A 19,153-nucleotide genomic window follows, 5' to 3' on the forward strand; every position below is an offset into this window, starting at 1 on the left:
GAAATATCTGATGCTTACACAAATTACTTTGACGCTTATTTCTGTTCACAGCATTACAATTTGAAAAGAAAAATCCCAAATTTCGCAAAATAGCAAAGACACAAAAGATAAATTGCGATCAAGGCTAAATGAGATATGTATGTGTCTAGACGATATCTTAATTTCATGCAATATCGAAGTCCCTCAATTTTATTAGACAGATGAAAAATATATATTTTGATTTCTGATTAAATGGTTAGTAATGTATAGTCATCCCAGTGGTTAATTCTAATCTCCATTCGCGTCAACACGCGACAATTGTTATACGTATGTTCGTAAAATCGTACACTCATCTCGATCTATTACAAATCACGCGAAATTGTCGCGTGTGTCGCGCAACGACACTGTACAGAATTGAAATTTTTCCACTCGTATCAAGCAGGAAGCGAGTGTTTCCCTGTCGATCGTTTCATGAATAGATAGTCCATGGTAAACACGTAACTGCATCCCTAATCAGCCAGGAGGGACGTGATTGACGCCGTTAATGCGAGTCGAGGTAACGATCAATACGGTTGAAAACGAACGATTTTCGTAGTGAGCAGGCTGATCACCCATCGAAATCCCTCTTTCACCCTCTCGTTTGGCTTCTACGGACTACAGTTATCGGATCATCCATGAATATGAATGCCTGCGAGATCTATCCGTCGATAATGATACCTTGTAATGGTAATAATGGTATCTATGAACAATAGGGCATCGTAATTTCGCACGGTTCGATGAGACGCGCGTTACCATGACGCTGCTGGAATATGGAAAGTGTCCATCCCGTTGCATCGCAGTAATTCGTCTATGATCGATCGATTCTACCCGTTCAATTTGTACTTCTTCCTTTTCTTCTTTTGGTGATTATATAGAAAAGGCTTGCATCTCGTTGATTTCATTGGCCTTAATATGTGTCTTCGAGGTCAACATTTTGAATAATTTTAATTATATATATATAATCGCCGTTGAGCTTTAATTTCTGAGATATAAATAGAAATTATTTTGACACAGTAGTATATTATATCCTTCGGGTTCAATTTTCAGTTTGTCTTTGGGTTTGAACTTGTTTGGATGAGGTTTGGGATAGATGATAAAGAAAAAGGTAATTACGATATATGTGGAATTTGATGGTATTTAATAATATAGAAAACAGAGCCCACCATTGATTTCATTGATCCTAGGAATATTATGCTGGGTATACGTATATTAGAGTTTTTGTTTCGTCAATCGTATTTTGTAATATTGTAGATAACATTTTTCCAATTAAAGATAACGTACCATAAAATTCTATATAAATTGTAATTATTTTCTTTCATTCTTATCTAAGAAAAATGTGGTATAAACCAGTTCAAACCCCAGAAACAGATTTTCGTGCATATCTCGGAAGTTGAAATCGAACGATAGTTATATGTGTAAGCAAAATTGAGAATGTTAATCTTGACAATATATTTTAAGCTGATCAAAATCGGCCAGGTGTCCTCTACTCTAAATAAGTACCCTTTTTTTCTATTGCGTAGCGTGTGTAGTAGCGGAAAATGTACAGACGCGCACATGAAGTTCGTCGAACGGTTGACCGCGAGGCGAAACTCGCGATCCCTGTCGAGCATATTATGATGACGGCTTTGATGTTGGTAATGAGCGACAACTAGTTCCACCAGCAAGCGGAATTAGTGGCCGTGTAACTGTTGACTCCTAATGAAAGGTAATCATGGCTGGTGAGTAGAGTGCAGTTGCGACCGTTATGTTACATGTGGAATAGGTTGGATTAAAAATTGAAATACGTGTGCTTTGAGACGAGAAAAAAGTGAGATTTCACTGTCGACACATAAATCACGCAGAAGCTACACTGATAAATTCCATGAATTAGACGATTAATGTAATATTGTTAGGATTATTACTAAGATTAACATTTTCTTGATCATTTATAGCTTTTCTTCGTGATAAGAAATTTCATGGTTTTTTGAGGTTTATGAAAAATGCAGTTGATATCCCATCATCCGTTATATGCGATTATAACTTGGAAAATAAAAGAAGGGTAGGATAATAATACAACGCATCTAAATTTATGTTTTGAAAGCCACAATTTCCAGTAAAAACACTCCCCTCCCTAGTGGCTTTAATCCCATTTAGTTAACCTCTGAAAACATCGACACGTTAGAGAACGTAACACACGGCTCGCGTATACATTCGCGGAATGGTAACGATAACATATGGCAGGGCGCGATATTCTTGGAAACAAAGCTGCGCTGATCGAAACGAGCGGAGGTGCGCGTGATCAGCAGCCATGACGAAAAGTTAACGCCGCTTAAACGCGATTTACATATCCGCGAGATTAAGAGCGCAGTCGTGTTCTCCACGAATGGTAGATTCGCTTCTACCACCCCTGTCTCACTCCCTCGGTGAGTTTGGTTTCCCTGACAGCGTCGGTGCTCGCGTAGAAATTCATTTTGACAATTCGACACCCCACGGCCGCCCGAGGCGGCGAGTTAAAAAAGAAACGGGGCTGAAGAAGAGAGGGAACACGGGCTACTAGCGCTAGAAGAAAAAGATAAACGAGACACGAAAAGATAGAGACGCGGATAGAGTCAGATGAATCGTCATAGGAGGTGGAGGGCTGCTGGTAGAGCATGCATAATGATAGGGAAGGGTGGACGAGTGGATAGTACGAAACGGGTATGCATTCGAACAAGAACACGCTCCACTTTTGCTCCATTTGCAGATGTAGGTGGACTTGCGTGGGAGAAAAGGACAAACGTGTGCAACTGCTTTATCGATGTGTGCGTTACACAAGGGTGGGGGTGGTTGGAATTTGTAGTTGGGTAGGCGACTCGGGCAAGATAGATAAGACAGGGACGGAGTTAGGAAGTTAGAACGAGACTAACCATACATACATACATAAGGGAAGGAAGATGGAAAAGTAAGGTTGGAAGGAAGGGCAGGACAAAACGGAAGGAAGAGAAGGAAAAAGAGAGAATGGTTGCGTGGGCGGAGGAAAGAAGGGAAGAGAAAAAGAGAAGGGATGAGGGTGAAAGAGGGATATCGAGTGCGTGTAAAAGAGAAGAGTGGAGAGAGAAAGAGAGAGAGAGGGGGAAAGAGAGAAAGAGATGGAAAAGACATGGAGAGGATGATGCCAGCTACATGAAAGGGGAATGCAGAGTTGCCAAGGTTACACCCACGTCATAACCACCCTATGGCCGCTCCACTAACCATCCCCCTCTTCTGGACCATTTTCCATCCCTGTCTCTTCAATTCTTGCTAACGTACCTTCGATTTCCACCAACCTATCGCTGAATCGTAGTTGGCCTGCCCTTATCCATGTGCGTCTACTAAGCTTTCCTTAAAAGTTTCACAATAAATCCCCCACTCTACCGACCGCCATTCTGATTTATGGTGGGCCTGGCTCGTTAAAAACTCGCCATGGCTTTCTCTTCATGTTGTCGAAGTAACATCGTTTTGTCGTTCGTTTCTTTCTCGCCTTATTTGTAGGTGAAACCAGGCGATTTCTCATAAACGGTTTGCGGATAAATTATTGCCAGCAGGTCGAATTTTTTATTGGTCTGCTTTTTTTAAAATGTATTTCAGCTTTTGCTTTTCGCGTGAAAAAGTTATGATGCGAAATGGCGAACTGGAATTGTAGAATAGATTTTTTTTTCATGCAAATCTAGTTTGCAAAAATTTATTTTCGATATTTTTCTCGTTTATATTTTATCGCGTTAATTTACGAACGATTTTATCTATGTATCGTATTTCTAACATTTTTTGGAAATGTGGCAACGAAATGAAAAATAAATTGAATTAGCGAACATTCGCAAATAACGATTTAATCTGCAAGCTTTGTTTTCGAATACTGTTTACAGTTCTATTGATAATTAATCTTACCTCAAGGGAGAGCCTACTGTTTCCCAAAGAAATCCCTCTCTAATTAAACGCATTCGTCTTCTTTTTCCGAGGAAAGTCCTTCGTTACGTCAAAGCGTTATCTCCGATAAGTCCACGATTAATTAAACACGAGCCACCGTGAAATTATAAGCGTCCTGTATAAAGTTAAACAGTGTCCACATCGTTGGAGAGCAAAGTAAAGCTTCTGTAGAACGTCAAACATCGATGTCGGACAGTAACCACTTGGTTTCTTAAAGTTCCTTTTATATCCTGTCTTCGTGTTCTTAACTTTCGAAATGACGCGACGACTACATTTCCCCTTTTAAAAACAATTTTACGATAAAATCTTTCTTTAGTATCTCCCTGGGCGTAAGCTTCTCTGCGAACCTTTTTCATTTCTAATGATCAGGGTCCTGTTGCACAATTAAGCTAATGTTATTACATTTTACAAGTCACGAATTACAAATTAATTAACATTGATAAATTCTCTTACATAATTTCAACAACTCTAATAATAAAACAAATGAAATTTTGTACAAATTGTAAATTACTTCCATCGTTCTATTTGATACGTAAAATTGTAAAATTATAAAAAGAAGAAAGGCAGTTGTGTCAATTTACATAATAATATGAAGTACTACAAAGATGTAGTAATTTTAAGAGACAGATTTTGCTTAATATTTATAACCTCATACAGATATGTCATGTCTCGGCCAACATCGTTGTACGTGAACCATAGGTAGAATTTTCTTTTCCATTTACGTGTGACTGGTTTACGAACCACACGACTGCGGAAGATATAAGTCAAGCAAGACGTTTGATCTAGCTTGCAGCTGTCGGAAGACGGTCTCTTAAAGGAATATTCAAGACCCAATTCCCAACAGCTGCGGAGCAATTTTTAGGGAAACTTCTTCTGCATTTAAATAACCTTCCCTTGCAAAATCGATTGTTATATCCTTATATGTTTGAAATAACAATTTTACATGGTAGGATAATTTTGCTGGCCGTTAATAACGCGGGAAAATTTGCGTTAACATAATTTGGGTTTTCTCAAAATTTAATAAATCCTTTCAAATAATCATCGTAATAGAAACACCGCTATAATTCTTCCTTTATAAATACTTTATCAATAAGACCTTTTTCAGTAATTACAAAATAATTTGATTAATAATAAATAATAATTATTAAGTATGATGTCATATGCTATTACCATCTACAACATTATATATTTGTATTATGATTTGCGTATTTCTTTACGAAAATCAAAGTGCTTCTAACGTTTATATATATGTCGTAATATGTACAATAAGAGCTTCGTATAAAACATCAACTAGTGTTCTATATAGTTAACACACTTCCCAATTAGGATATTAATTGGGGCGTACCTGATTAAAATACAATATAAAATAGATATAATATACAATATAGTAAAATAGAAAGTAGAGTATTGATTTTCCTTAAGCCCGGGAAACCACAAAATCCTATTAAAAATTCATTATATACACTGTTATTTATCAAGAGGAAACGGAAGTTCCATTACATTCGTTAAAGAACAACATTCGTCACATGGATCAGCTTTTCTTAAAATATGTTTTCGTGCGATTACGAGTTTAATTGCAGATGGATGCTACGTCGAGGCTGAATCGGCAATTAATTAAGCGGTTGTTCGACAGGCGAAGGGAAAGACCGGTTTAATTAATTGATAATCGGAGGAGATCGGTCTGCCGGAGATAGAGTAATCCGGGATTAGCCTTTCGCCGTGTCTGAATGGATTCGGCCGACGATGATGTTCTTCTTGCAAGATTCAAACCCAAATATTTGTTTTAATTGGCAAGATTGCATAGGACTAACGGATCACGTTAAAACGGTGAAAATTAAAGGACAAAGCTTCGTTCCATTTTCATTTCTAGGGAATTTGCATGGGCTTCATCCCGTGTACCCATTCCCCTCACGGAGCTGCTGGCTGCAAAAATGTAACTTTTAGCCGGGTGTCCGCGGCTAAAATTTAAATTATGCACCCTTCACGCTTGTCACGCTTCAAAAGAACTTTTCGGCAGTGTGTGCTTCAAACGACGTGTCACGTGCGAACGACACTTGTACTTCCGCAGAGGGTTGAGAGCGGCCATGGTTTTTTGAAATTATCATCAACACGACGAGTAAAATTTGAGAGAAAGAGGAGGAACGATGTGCCAACGACGATGATGTCGGTGGGTTTTTTTTTATATTTCTATTCTTTTATTCGGATTTTCGAATTCCGAATGAAAGAAGGTCTACCGAATTAAGAGTAATGTTTCATAGCTACCAAAGAAAAGATTGTGCTTTGAAATTCTCGTTGACACGATTGCATACGAATGAAATTTTACATACAATTCTTTCGTCCATCACATTAAATTTGTGATAAGGATAACGATAGGGAAGCTAGATGTTTCCATTGTTTCGTTTAAATTTTGCAATTTAAAGCTGAGAAGAGTCTAGTTATTCGAGCATGGTGTGGCGTGGAAGAAAATTTCATAGCGATTAAAGGCACGATGATCAGCGGAGCGGGGAAGACCGTATACGGCTTAAAAACAGGCTGCTAAATGAAGTGCCTCGAGCTCTGCAGCAAATTAACTTCTTTATGACCTCTGCCGAAGAAAGCATCTCGTAAGCAGCTTAAAGAGAGAGAGAGAGCGCGTCTCGTGAGTTTCTAAAAAAATTGAGCTGCTCTTTTCTTCTTCGTCGAGGATTAGTAACGAAAGGAACATCTTTGATAATGTATATCCTTCATAAAATAATTCTAATTAATTTCATGGAATATTCTGTTTGCTTCCTTGAAGAATTATAAATTGATTATTAAATATCAATTTTTTGATTGTTTAATTATTGATTTTCAAAGTCAATAAAAATTCGGAAGTAATCATTCCACGTCAAATCAATTTTTCCCTTAAATCACCGAGGATATTGGCAGAATAGTATCCATTAACTCGAGTTTTACGGTGGATGAAAGTTTCGAACCTGATTTGAAGCGCAAGCGAGGTTTCGCGCTTTCAGGAGAAACAGGTTGTTTTTCATCGAGTCTGACGGACGAGCAGTGGAATGCGATGCATTTATCATGACGTCGCTGCTTCCCGGAAACTTGAGGTAAACATTTATCGTTCGCAACTCCGACAGGTCCACACTTGCTGGAAAAGAGGTGAACCAAGAGGGAAGGGTGGATTATATAGGCTGGGGGGGGGGTGAAAAGAGGGGAAGGGTAAGGAAGAGACAGGAAGAGGATTGGTCCGAACGAAAGACCAAAAGGACGGCATCCATATTTCCCCAACAAAGCAAACAAACGGTCTCGTTCTCTTCTTGAAATCCTTCAGCCTCGCCTCATTGTTCATCATTGTGATGTGCCACAAAAGAAGGGAATGCGAGAAGAGAAGAAAAACGAGAGTGAGCCAACCGGACGAATTTCGCGTTTCTCACTTTCGAGTGCTCGCATTCATTGCACGTTGTGGAAGGTCCTGGCCTAGTTTCCCTTCGAGCGAAATATGAAAGTATTAAAGTCCTTGAGAAGAAAGCTACAGTTTCAACTTGAAATTGTTCAAGACGGGAGAAAATTGCGTGCAATGCTACTTTGGATGCGGAAAATTTCTGGATATCTTTTCGCGCGATTTCCTTTCCTTTCTGTCAGTGTTTACACAAATTCATATATTTTCAAATATAGACGAACACTTGTAACTTGAATGAAAGAATGCTTTATTTCCTAAATGCAATAATAATAGCATGTACTTCATTTTTTATATTTTGTATATTTTTGCATTCGTTCATATCCATATACATTTTGTTGTATTTACAATTGTCGTAAATACATAAATATCCTCAGTGTATTTATGTACAACAGAGAATTACACCGATCTCTTCGTAGATCTTGGAGTAAAAGCATTTCGGTGATCGATCCCCCGTGAACTCGAGATTTTTCTTCCAATTATGGTATCGTGTTTATTTTCCTTTAGTTTAGCTTCTCTCCGGTGGAGAGCTCCCAACTTCTTTCTCGGTGGGTTTGTATCATATTACGACGTCGCTGAAAGCGTTTCCAAAGAGAGAACCAATATAGAAGGGAAGGAACAGAGTATCCGCGTGGTCGAATTTAGGGTAGGGAAGAACGGATCAGCGAAGGGGCGGAGAAAAAAAAAGGTCTACTTTCGTAAATGGCACAAAAATATCGTCGAGGTTCTAGGCTAAATCGTCTTTTCTATCTGTATGGAGAATTTCGTGTTGGAGGCCACTGATGGCACAGAGGGGACAGAGCGGTGACGAATTACGTACGAGGCGAGGACGAGAAAAGAGAGCAATATCTCCTAAAGTGGTCTAAGAATGCCGCTTAAATGACGTGTCTCGGTCGCTCGTGTTTCCACTTCATATACGAGGCCTGTGTGCAACGTGCGCTGCTGTTGTCGCTTCGCTCGTTTTGTCCAGGACCTCTGGAAACGTAATATCCTTCGATGTGACGGACAATGGACTTATTGCATTTCGCTGATGAATCATTCGCGAATTGTATTTCCACGGAAGAATGCAAGTGCTGCGTACCTTTTTAATTTTGTTTGTCAGTTGGCTCCTATTGTTCGATGAACACTTCCTTGAAGTTTTCAAAAATTTTTGTTATTGGTTTATATTATCCGTATTTTTTTTATTAACCTTTTATATAGCTATATAGCGTTTCATTGCGACCTAAAAGTTAACAATATGGTGCAACGATACAGTCATAAACAAATGAAACGAGGATTAAACAACGTAGGTAGATGGATCTATAACTTTCAAGTTATGTGATGTTATGAAGGGTTAAAGACGAGAGAAGATAAAAGAGTACAGTTATCGACATATTAAAAGTATAATATATTAGATACATAGTACCTTCTTCGTTTTTGTTACTTAATTGAAGCACTGTTGAAACAAGTGTAGCATAATTTTCTAATTGACAGCATAACTTAAGAGCACGTCTGCTATAAAACTTTCAACAACGAAGTTTCCCGTTACTACGTAATTCCAATGCAAGTTTCTTATTGTACTTTAAAACAAACTCCATTCTTCATCGAAGTTTTAGCATATTCGCTGAAAAAAGAAACAAGATGTAAATCTTGTTTAATCTTTTGGATTATAAGTTCTTCACCTCAAATCCTGAAAGGGATGTTCCTCTGGAACAACAAATTAAATATGATTATACCGTAAAATCAGCGAATTATCCTATAGAATATTGGTGTGTATGATATATATCGGTTGTTTATCGAATTTCTCAATAAATCAAGACACTGCTTTTTCGCGGCTCAATATCGTGCGAAACTCCTATTCAACGTGTTCAAAGCGCGCAACTCTTGAACTCAATCTCCATGGTAAGAGAATTTCCGTCTGAAAGAAGAGCCTCGAAGGGACAAGAGACAAGATGAAAAAGGAGCACGTGCTTGCAGGGAAATTCAGCTAGGTCGAGGACGACCCACTTTCGTTCAAGCATAGAAACCTCATCCTTGCCAGGGTTTCAGATTAAATCGCATTTCCCTGATCCTGGCTGGAACACGTTCCACGAGACAACTTATGAAGATGAATCACTCGCGGAGATAACACGTTATGAGATAACGTTCGCCCCAGAGAAAAAACGATGTCGCCTTGTTACATCGTGTAATCCTGTGCACTTGAAATTGAATAAAAACAACGACGCTGGAGTAACTGTAATCTCTCGTTCCTTTGGAAATTTTCCTTCAAACGATTACACGAATTGATTTCGAGAATATCGGTGTGAGATAAAGACTAAGGATAAATCGTTGACTTCTTTGATCTATTGATCCCTTTTCGATTTCTTTTTAACAAAAGATGAATTTCTCTTTTAACAAGGAACACGATAATATTTTTACAGGCTCGATTCTCTTTTATTTATAGTATTCTTTATTCACCTTTTTTTAATAAATGTCTGTCATTGTTAGATATTATTGATAAAACTGTCTTTTCTTCTTTATTAAATTCACACTAACTTGGGTAGTTCTATAGCGTTCGGATCGTTAGCTAGCTCCGAATACAAACACATTTTACCGAAAATAAGCGTCCTTATATTCCAACAAGCGTTACGATAATAAATTGCTTTCATTATTCCATTTCAACGAAACCATTTTATCATTTGGTAAAGAAATACGCATCTTAGCTATGACGATAAAACAGCGATTCCTCGCAACAACGGTAAAAACAGAAATACATTTCATGGCATAAATTCATGTTCTTTCAACCGCGGTATAATTCCAGCTTCTACCGCGAGCGTTCGCTAAGGAAAATACAAAAGACACAATATAATTTCTTCGCGTACCCAACCTCTCGCAATCCTAACCCTCTCTGGACGCAATCTCAGCCCTCGAAACAAAAGTAACCAAAAGGAAGGAAAGGAAGAAAACGAAAACAAAAATTAAGGGGCACAGACGGTCGTAACTGGGATTGGTGGACGAGTCCGGGAGACACGGGGATGTTCTCGCGCTTATTTTCATTCCCTGGGACCGCTCGGTGTGTTTACGAGCACCCAAATGGCAGTCTTAAGTTTCTCCGCGAATTTCGTTGATACGTCCAGACCGAGGGGCCAAACGGAAGGGCGAATAATCCTGAAATTTGTGGCGGCCAGACGAACTGAGAAGAATGGTGCGATGACTCCTGACGGGAGCATGCAATCCCGATATGAGGAGCGGCCGTAAAACGAGATGAGGAGAACAAAGTGGGGTTGCTGGCCTCTCTGACTTGTCGTTGACGCTCGTGCAATATTCGAAGAACGTCGGCTTCAAAAGAGGCCGGACCGACGGAATAGCGAGAACAGAAGCTGCCAGCCAAGCACAGGAAATTGCATATTCCGTCTGATGCAACGCCCACGTACAACGCCTCCATTTTGTCGTTCTCTGTGTTCCGTCGCCACATTTCATCAGCCTTGGAGAGATTCATCGTCACCTGATCGACGATAAACGTAACCAACCAGTCATCGCTTCTCGTTTGTGGCCAGTGGAATTATATTTTATATTTCCGAGTATATCTTAAACAGTCATAATGCTGGATTATATACCTCAGTTTGAAGGTTTATGGCTAGTATCATCTATTGGCAGTAATTTATTGCTCGTAAAATTAACCTTCGTATAATACGAAATGTAATATACGTAGTGGTGTAAAGCTGTCCACTGCTACTTTCCATAAGATAGTGTCCTGCATTCGTTATTATGAAAAATAGATCTTATCTTCTGGGATCGTGAAAATATATCGCGGCAGAGAATAGATTTAATTAATTATTAAATTACACGGATGATACTTTTAAAAGTTGGAATACTAACAATGCTTACAGTGCTTATGTGCAAAGCTTTTGTAGTAAATAGCCAAGAACTACTTGTTGCTGTCTTTACAATAGACTCGTGAACATGACCGATGATAGTTCCAGAAGTTGTCAAAAGAGTGCACCATGCTCACATGAAGCGCCACTTCTAGTCATGATTAATGATACATACAGTCTATAACGATGGTTAACATACTTCTAAGCTCATACCGCAGCTGAGCGTTTGAAGTATATTCGTGAAAGACTCTTGAAATCAGAATTATAGTCGCAACCATAATCATAATCGTAACATAATATAACCATAAACAAAATCGGAATCTCCAAAATTTTAGTACTGGTTATTTACGAACTAGAAACTAACTTTTTTTTTTAATTCCGCAAAAATAACGTATAGGCATATATATTATACTCTAGTTATCAAAAGTATTTCCAAAAAAAAGTATTTTAAATTTTTTCAAACGTAATTCATAAAATATGTTTTGCTCTTTGCAAAGTAGAAATCAATTTCCATTGACTTCGTAAAAATAAATACATCGGCATCATACATTTCCAATTGAAAATAAAATAAAATGAATATCATCGATCGTTAAAATGGATATCATTCCATAAATACAATCGTTGTCAATGGATGCTAATATGCATTTTCTTCTTCTTCTTCAACGTTTAAGTCTCGCTACGATGTACATAGTTGGTACAATGCAAACATAGTCAACCATGTCGGGAATTTACGTTGCACGCGAAACTAGACCGATCGAATATGGAAAATACAAGTGACGGGAAATCAAATTGATTTTGCATGCGTGAAAATGTTTGTCACCGTCCTTCTGACGAGCGGTTACCGACTCTGGACAATATTTGCAAGTACAACAAGAACGAGGCCAGTGTTATTAGTCAAACAACACCGTAGTTGGAAGATCGTGGAAAGTGCCGGGGATAGAATCTGATGAAAAATGTGATGAGCATGGTAATCTGACCGCGCGGCTAAATATTTAACGCTGCCAACGCGTTACGTATCCAGGTACTTCTTTGATCTTGGAAGAAATTTCTCGACTGAAGAAAGAAAGTCATATAGACAGAACGATGTCACGCAATATTTACTAAAATGAAGATTATTTGAGGAAAACATGTTTTATTGAAGTCACATCGACTGTGTACTTATTGTTTTATTATTTTTTAATTAAATGACACTGTATTATAAATATTGTTAATATTATATCTTCAATAATACAGAATTTTTCTATCAAACAATGACTCAAAATTGTAGCTATTAAATATTTGGCAACAATATAAAACACTCAGTAGTTATTATTGCATTATTCCAGAATTTTATATTAACTTTTCTGAGCGAATTGATAATGTAGAATTTGTCCATTAACCTTCTCACTGCTGAATATTTATTTCTGTGGCAAGACGCTCGGTGGTGAATGAAATAAATATTTCAATTGTTTGATTATACATTATGTGAAATCCATAAATTTCCGAGTTACTCGTGGTGGGATAGGGATTTCACAGAATGTATTATTCCGGTTTCAGCAGTGAAAGGGTTAAGCCACAAATTAGCAATTTAAGTACCACATATCTGACACTGTAAAACATTCTGCCGCCATTAAAGTTTTTGGAATTTCACATTAAATAAACATAAAATTATCGTCCGTAATGCGGATTCTGCGAGAACGCTAATTACCCGAACGATAATTACAGGCGACCACGGTGTTCTCTAATCATCGAACGCCTCATCAGCGAAAGCTGGCAGTACGTTAATTACATTCGCGCAGCCGCCTAGCTATCTTTTCTTTATTCCACGGTAGCGCATCGCGTACATTACGGTGAAAAAATCGCGGAACGTAATGCAGAGAAGATGCTTTTAAATAGGATGAAATCCGCGAAAAGCCGGCGGGAAGGTTCGAGACAAAGGAAACGTGTGCCATGGAGAGTAACGCTCTCTATGTTGGGTAATAAATTAAAAAGAATGTAAAACAGACCCGCGGGATTATTATTCCTCCCTGTGGCCAAGATTTATACGATATTCCGTTTTTCATTTCCACTTTCTTGCCGGCGGCGTAATTGCCGTCGCAGACAATTTTTATCTCGCCCTCTGATCGCAAAAATCATTAATAAAAGCGGGTATCTTTGGCAAATATTCCTGGTATTCGTCTGCTGAATTCCACAATCCTAAATATAGCAATAACGTTCACGTTTTATTGAAAATCAATCTGTGGCAAAAAAAGAATCTGTTGTAATAAGGCAGTTTGAAAGTTAGATTTTCGAACCCAGCAGGTTCTTTCCAGTTTTACTTATTTTCCATTAGAATATTCATTTTTAGTTATAAAGTGACATAAAGATCAAAAAGGTCAATGAAAATGTACTTATCGTTGTGATTTACTTATAATTCTCATTCGTAATATGATTTCCTAGATTGGGGTTAATCCGCGTTATTGGTCCTTTAAACGAAGTAGCATGACATCTTGTCGAGATACTTGAACTATAAAGTTGCAAAAAGTAGAACGCAAAATTCAATCGTCGTCGTTATTGAGTTTTATTGTTACATTTACAATGTTCTTTATTTTATATCATCAAGTATTAGAGCGGTATTTGTAAGTATTTACCTTTATGATAATAAAAAACTGCATGTTCAAAAATCTTTCATATAAATGATTATAATTGAAATCACTTCTATAGTTTTAGTAATATCAGTGTTAAATACTTTACTAAAAAATGGAAAAAGAATTTCCCATAAAAAATAAGAGTACAGCAGAGTAAGAAAGAAGAGAAAAGACACGCGGTAAGTTCTAAAGCATTTCATGTTATTCACACTAAAGAAACTTTTCTTCGAGGAAACTTACGTCGTTGTTACATCACGGGGATCTCGCGAAAATACCGTGCCGCGGTTTTGTTGAAGATCCTTCGACAGGCAACGAGACCTCTCTTAGTTTCCGGAACACGTATTGCACATCCCTTCGTAGCTCGTCGCCAGCAACCCCTTTTGAATTATTAATTTCAACATCCCACGTTATACCGGATCGACCATTTCCAGTGACCTTCGCAGATTTTTCACCACGCTGAAAATTCTAACGGGTCACTAAAAATTCCAAAGCGAGTTCTGCACATGGTAGGAACGAAAATTCCCTCGGCAAAGCTGATCTTTCGCTTTTGACATTCCACAAGTCGAACTAGCAACGCGACATTTTTACCAATGTAAATTAACGTTGGCGGAAGAGTTTCTCATATCGCGCGACCATATCCCAGGGATTTCACATGCGACCTACTTCCAGCAGGTATTCTCGAATGGATGTCAAGAGGATCGATCAACGAACACCACGGCCATATGTTTTTTCATCCCGCGTGACAAACACACACGTGTGGAGGACGCGCGCGAGTGGTAATTGTGCTCGATATTGCGAGCAGTGAATTTTCCTAGATTTATCGGCGCGAGTTAAACGAGTAATAGGGCGATGTCGTGTGCCTTTATGGAAATTCGTTACATCGATTATGGCCGGAACGTTTAAGCCCCTGTCGCGACCTGTCGATTTTCGCGGATCAGCCGCGTCCCCGGTATTTGCACAGCGGAAAGTCAAACTTGTGGCACGAGAACGTTGCGCGTGAATCTGTGTAGGTTGTGTAGCGTACTTCAAGATATATCTAGGGTGACTGGCTGCGCTCTAGTTTGCCAATTTGCTCGGTATTAAATTCGGAGCGCACCCGAAGTTTCGAATTCTTTCCGCTATGGAATGCGATTTTAAAACTTTCTGCACGATCATCCAGTTTGACTGTAATAAAATAGGGGTGGAACGTAGAGGGCACCGTAATTGTTTGGATGGAAATTTATGATTGGATATAATGGTAGTTAATTTGGGAAATTTTCTCTTTCGTGTAAAGGGATCGATAAATTATATCATATACGCGTGATGCTTTGAAATTAAACGAATAAAACAAATCTCTAGTTAACTTCCATTTTATTAATTATGTTAACAAAGATATTAATAACTAAATCAGATAACTAAACATTAGTAGTATGTCCAAATTTTATTTTCCCATTCCACAATTTTACTCTTATCTGACTTAACCCTTTACAAAACAATCCCTTCCTTGTCTGAATATAATATAAACTATACCAAAAAATTCTATTCCTGTTCTATGAAATTTCTTTCACAGTCTTCGTAGGATGAAATTTAAAAGTTCTAAAGAGAAGTTAAAGTAGAAGAAGAAAGCATCGTTCGATTTTGGTGACAGTTTCGATTCCGCAGTTCGCGTGTTAGTTGGCAAACATGATGAACAGGTTTAAGGGGGCGGGTTAGTTGCACGCAACGAGCACGTGAATTCTATTTATCGGTCGAAACAGAAGTAGAGGTGGATGGTTCCGGGGTTAACTGGATCAGCGTGTAGCCCATTTCGCGACGGGACCAGGCCCTAACCGCGGCTTAACCCGATTTATGCTTCGCAGCTTCCGCGTTCGTGTGCTATTAACATAGAGCTACGACCGGGAATACGTAAAGTCCCGACGCAGAAGTCGATGAATTTAGGTATGAAATTGCATTTTAAACCACCCCGACAGGAGCGCCCACCAGATTCGATTATCATTGATTCCCTGGCGCTGCTGCGAGTCGGTCACCGGAAACCGATCGGTACCAGCGCGCCTGCACCGTCCCGCTATATTATTTTCCGTTTCGCGTGCGACAAATTGCAGAGAACAACAACTGCCCCGATTTGTGATTTTTCTCGTGATCGCTATTCGTTTTGCCATACGTCTGTCTTTTTCTTTTTTTCTCTCTACTTTTGTATGAGTGTGTTTGATTTGAGTATATATATACAATATATATGTGTATATGGTTAGATTTTTTGGTGATCATTCAGGATAGGATATGGCTTACCGATTTTTTTATAATTCGACGATTCTTCTTTCTCAATTATATTAAGGATGATGATCAATTAACCAGGCTAGGTTTGGCTGTATAAAAATGCGGTAGTTGTCAAATGGTCACATAAGTCATAGTGCGACATAATTATATGATTATTTTATCTTTTGATTTCTGTTCCCGTATTGCTTAGTTTCATCGTCCAGTTTCATGGCAAAGAACATGAAACTGTAGGCACCTGTAGATTCCTTATCTAAAATGCATTAGATAGCAGTCAGAGCGCGTATTGAGTGCGCGTATTATTTAACGAAATCGATATATGTGTAGAACAGGTATGTTCTTTATCCATTATTAAATAATAGTTTCTACATAATGCAAAAGAAATTTCTGTTTCAAATTTCAATTCGATGAAACATTAATAGAAGTGGAAAATACAAGTGCAGTTCCTCACTTTCTTTATTTTCGTCACTATTAAATGGAAAAGAAGGAAAACAAATAAGGAAGTGATTTAAAAAAAGACTTGTCACTGTAGGGATTCATGAACAAAGAAATAACAACCGATACTCGATACCAGTTAGTAAAATCGTTTCAAACTGTTATCCGGAGGCTACAGAGAAATTTCTCATTAAAAGTTTGCCCAAGAGTTAGGTCGACATCTATTGTCACTTATCGCTTTTCCCCAGTTTCTTTTTTAAAAGAAAAGAAAAGAAAAAAATAATAGCCGTAGACACTTTGGCGGGTCGAGGGGCCCTAACGAGTTCTTAATTTTAAATTTCTTTACGCCCTCTGGTCAGGCGCTGATGGACAATGAGTCGCTTCAATTATCGCAATTAAAATATTCATTACATCCTTCCTCATTACAGATTTCCTCCCGGAGTAGCACACTACTCTGTAGAAACCCTTTCGCTTCTTAACCGTGGTAAAATGAATTTAAAAATTGCCGCACCCCAATGAGTTTCCAAGAAATTGTCAGCCTTCTTCTTTTTCTATGTCTGAGAGGTTCCAGACTATTTGAATTAGAATAATTTCATGAAATCTCGTAGTTTTTGCAATAAAATTCTTATTACTTTCATTCTTGAAATTGGGAAATATAATTATTGAATTTATCATTCATTAGCTCCTTAGAAAAAATTTAATTAATTTACTATTTATCAGGTACTACGATAGGGGATTTTTCGAAATATAGATGAATGTGAAATGTGTGGTTTGTACTTTTTGAAATTAAAATTGAAATTTTGAAATCTAATGCTCTCAGGCTATCAATATACATATATTGTCAATATATCAAGGTTCTCAACTAAAAGGATCAATACGTATGGTCAATAAAATATTGGCAATATTATCATCTGAGGGCATTCTAAAAGGAGTTTTATAGAAAAATAATTAATGATAATTATGTATCGGAATAAAATTTACTTTATTAAGCATTATAATTGTTAAAATATATAATTGTTCGAAAAGGATATTGTTTCAACCAATATTCTGTAACATATTCATGATCAAGATAATATTATTGTAGAGCATTGTGTGCCCCGAAGCTGGTTCAGTAAACTCTGTAATAATTGCATGCGAAATATATTCAGTTATTCTGAGTGGAATTACCTACATGTATTCTGACAAAGTGCATATGTAAGCGCTAACTTTCTAACTGGCGAACAATTCCTGCAGCGACAGAGAATACAAGAAATATACGTGATTTAAACGCTTAAAGCTTTGAATCTATGGCTTTAACTTCGTCCAAACAACAGTTATATACGTATTAAAATAACAGAAACAGCCATGGTACGCATAGAAATTCGTATAAGGATCGAAAGGATGATAAAAGGAGTAAGAAAGAAAAATAGAATTTTGTAACAAAACCAAATATGTCTCAATATCGAAGCTGCGAAACACAAAGCTAAATTTGAGTGAGTAAGGAAGCTCTTTACAATAATTTCATCCTTACAATAATAAAATAACCCTTCGCATTCTCACATTTTTAAAAGTCTTCTACACTTACACGCTTGTAAAATTGAAACGAGGAATAATCCACATAATATATAATTACGAATAGAATAATAAAGGAATAGAGGCAGAACATTATTTTACCATATTTTAAGCTTTGCGTACTCTCCATATACTTTTGCATGTTATATACTGTTAGAATTTAATCTTAAAGTTATGATTAATAATCTGTGGAAGACAGAATATTTATGTTAAAATAATATTCAGTGATATTTATTAAACAGAACTACAGAACCAAATGTATATAAGCGAGTGATATAATTAGCAACGTATGGAGATTGTTGATTGTTGGCCAGTTACTCTCAGACTAGACGTAGGTAGTGACCCATGATCCCTTAAATATTTCGAACCCCACTCTCTATACAGTAACGAGTATGACCTGTGTAAGTGTCCTGTTCAAATGCCTGTGTAGGTGTCTGTGTAAGAGTATTTGTGTGCCTATGCGTGTAATATCGTTGCATTCCAACATATACATTCTGTGCATTTTTACACTTTTCAATTTTCTATAAGTATATAAAAATCTATTTACGACTACCAAATTGCTTAACAATAGAACAAGATTGACGTTTGAAATATCTATTATTTAAAATAATCGACATAGAAGCAAACAGCAGGATGGACATATTACTGACTCTCTTCACTGAGAACATCGCGAGGTTGATCCGTAGCACCGATAGGTCCGCCGACTGATTAAGGTTTTGTGCCGGTTAATTAACGGTTCGTTAATGAAGATAATTACCATTAGCATAGCTAACTGGATAGACCGGCCCCGCGGATGGGCCTGGCTTATCGGAAGGGGTGAGAAACGAGGGGCTATGGACAAATCACCCCTGATCGTCAGGGGGTTGGGCAGACAGGGGTGACGGAACGAACGAATCGGTCCAGAAGCGAAATGCGTCCTCGTCCAATCCAATTTGCGTGCGACAGGTTTGGACGTGGTGGTGCGCGGGAAGGAGTAACTCGACAGGGGAAAATCGAGGATCGAGGGGTGCAGCCTGTTACGCGAGGAAGTGGACAATGCGCGGCGGCGGATAGAAAATTAGTGCAGCCACGGATTGCAGCCGAATTGGATAATTAAATTTGCAGCCTCC

Source organism: Bombus fervidus, chromosome 3 (genome assembly GCF_041682495.2).
Source record: "Bombus fervidus isolate BK054 chromosome 3, iyBomFerv1, whole genome shotgun sequence".
Lineage (NCBI taxonomy): Eukaryota > Metazoa > Arthropoda > Insecta > Hymenoptera > Apidae > Bombus > Bombus fervidus.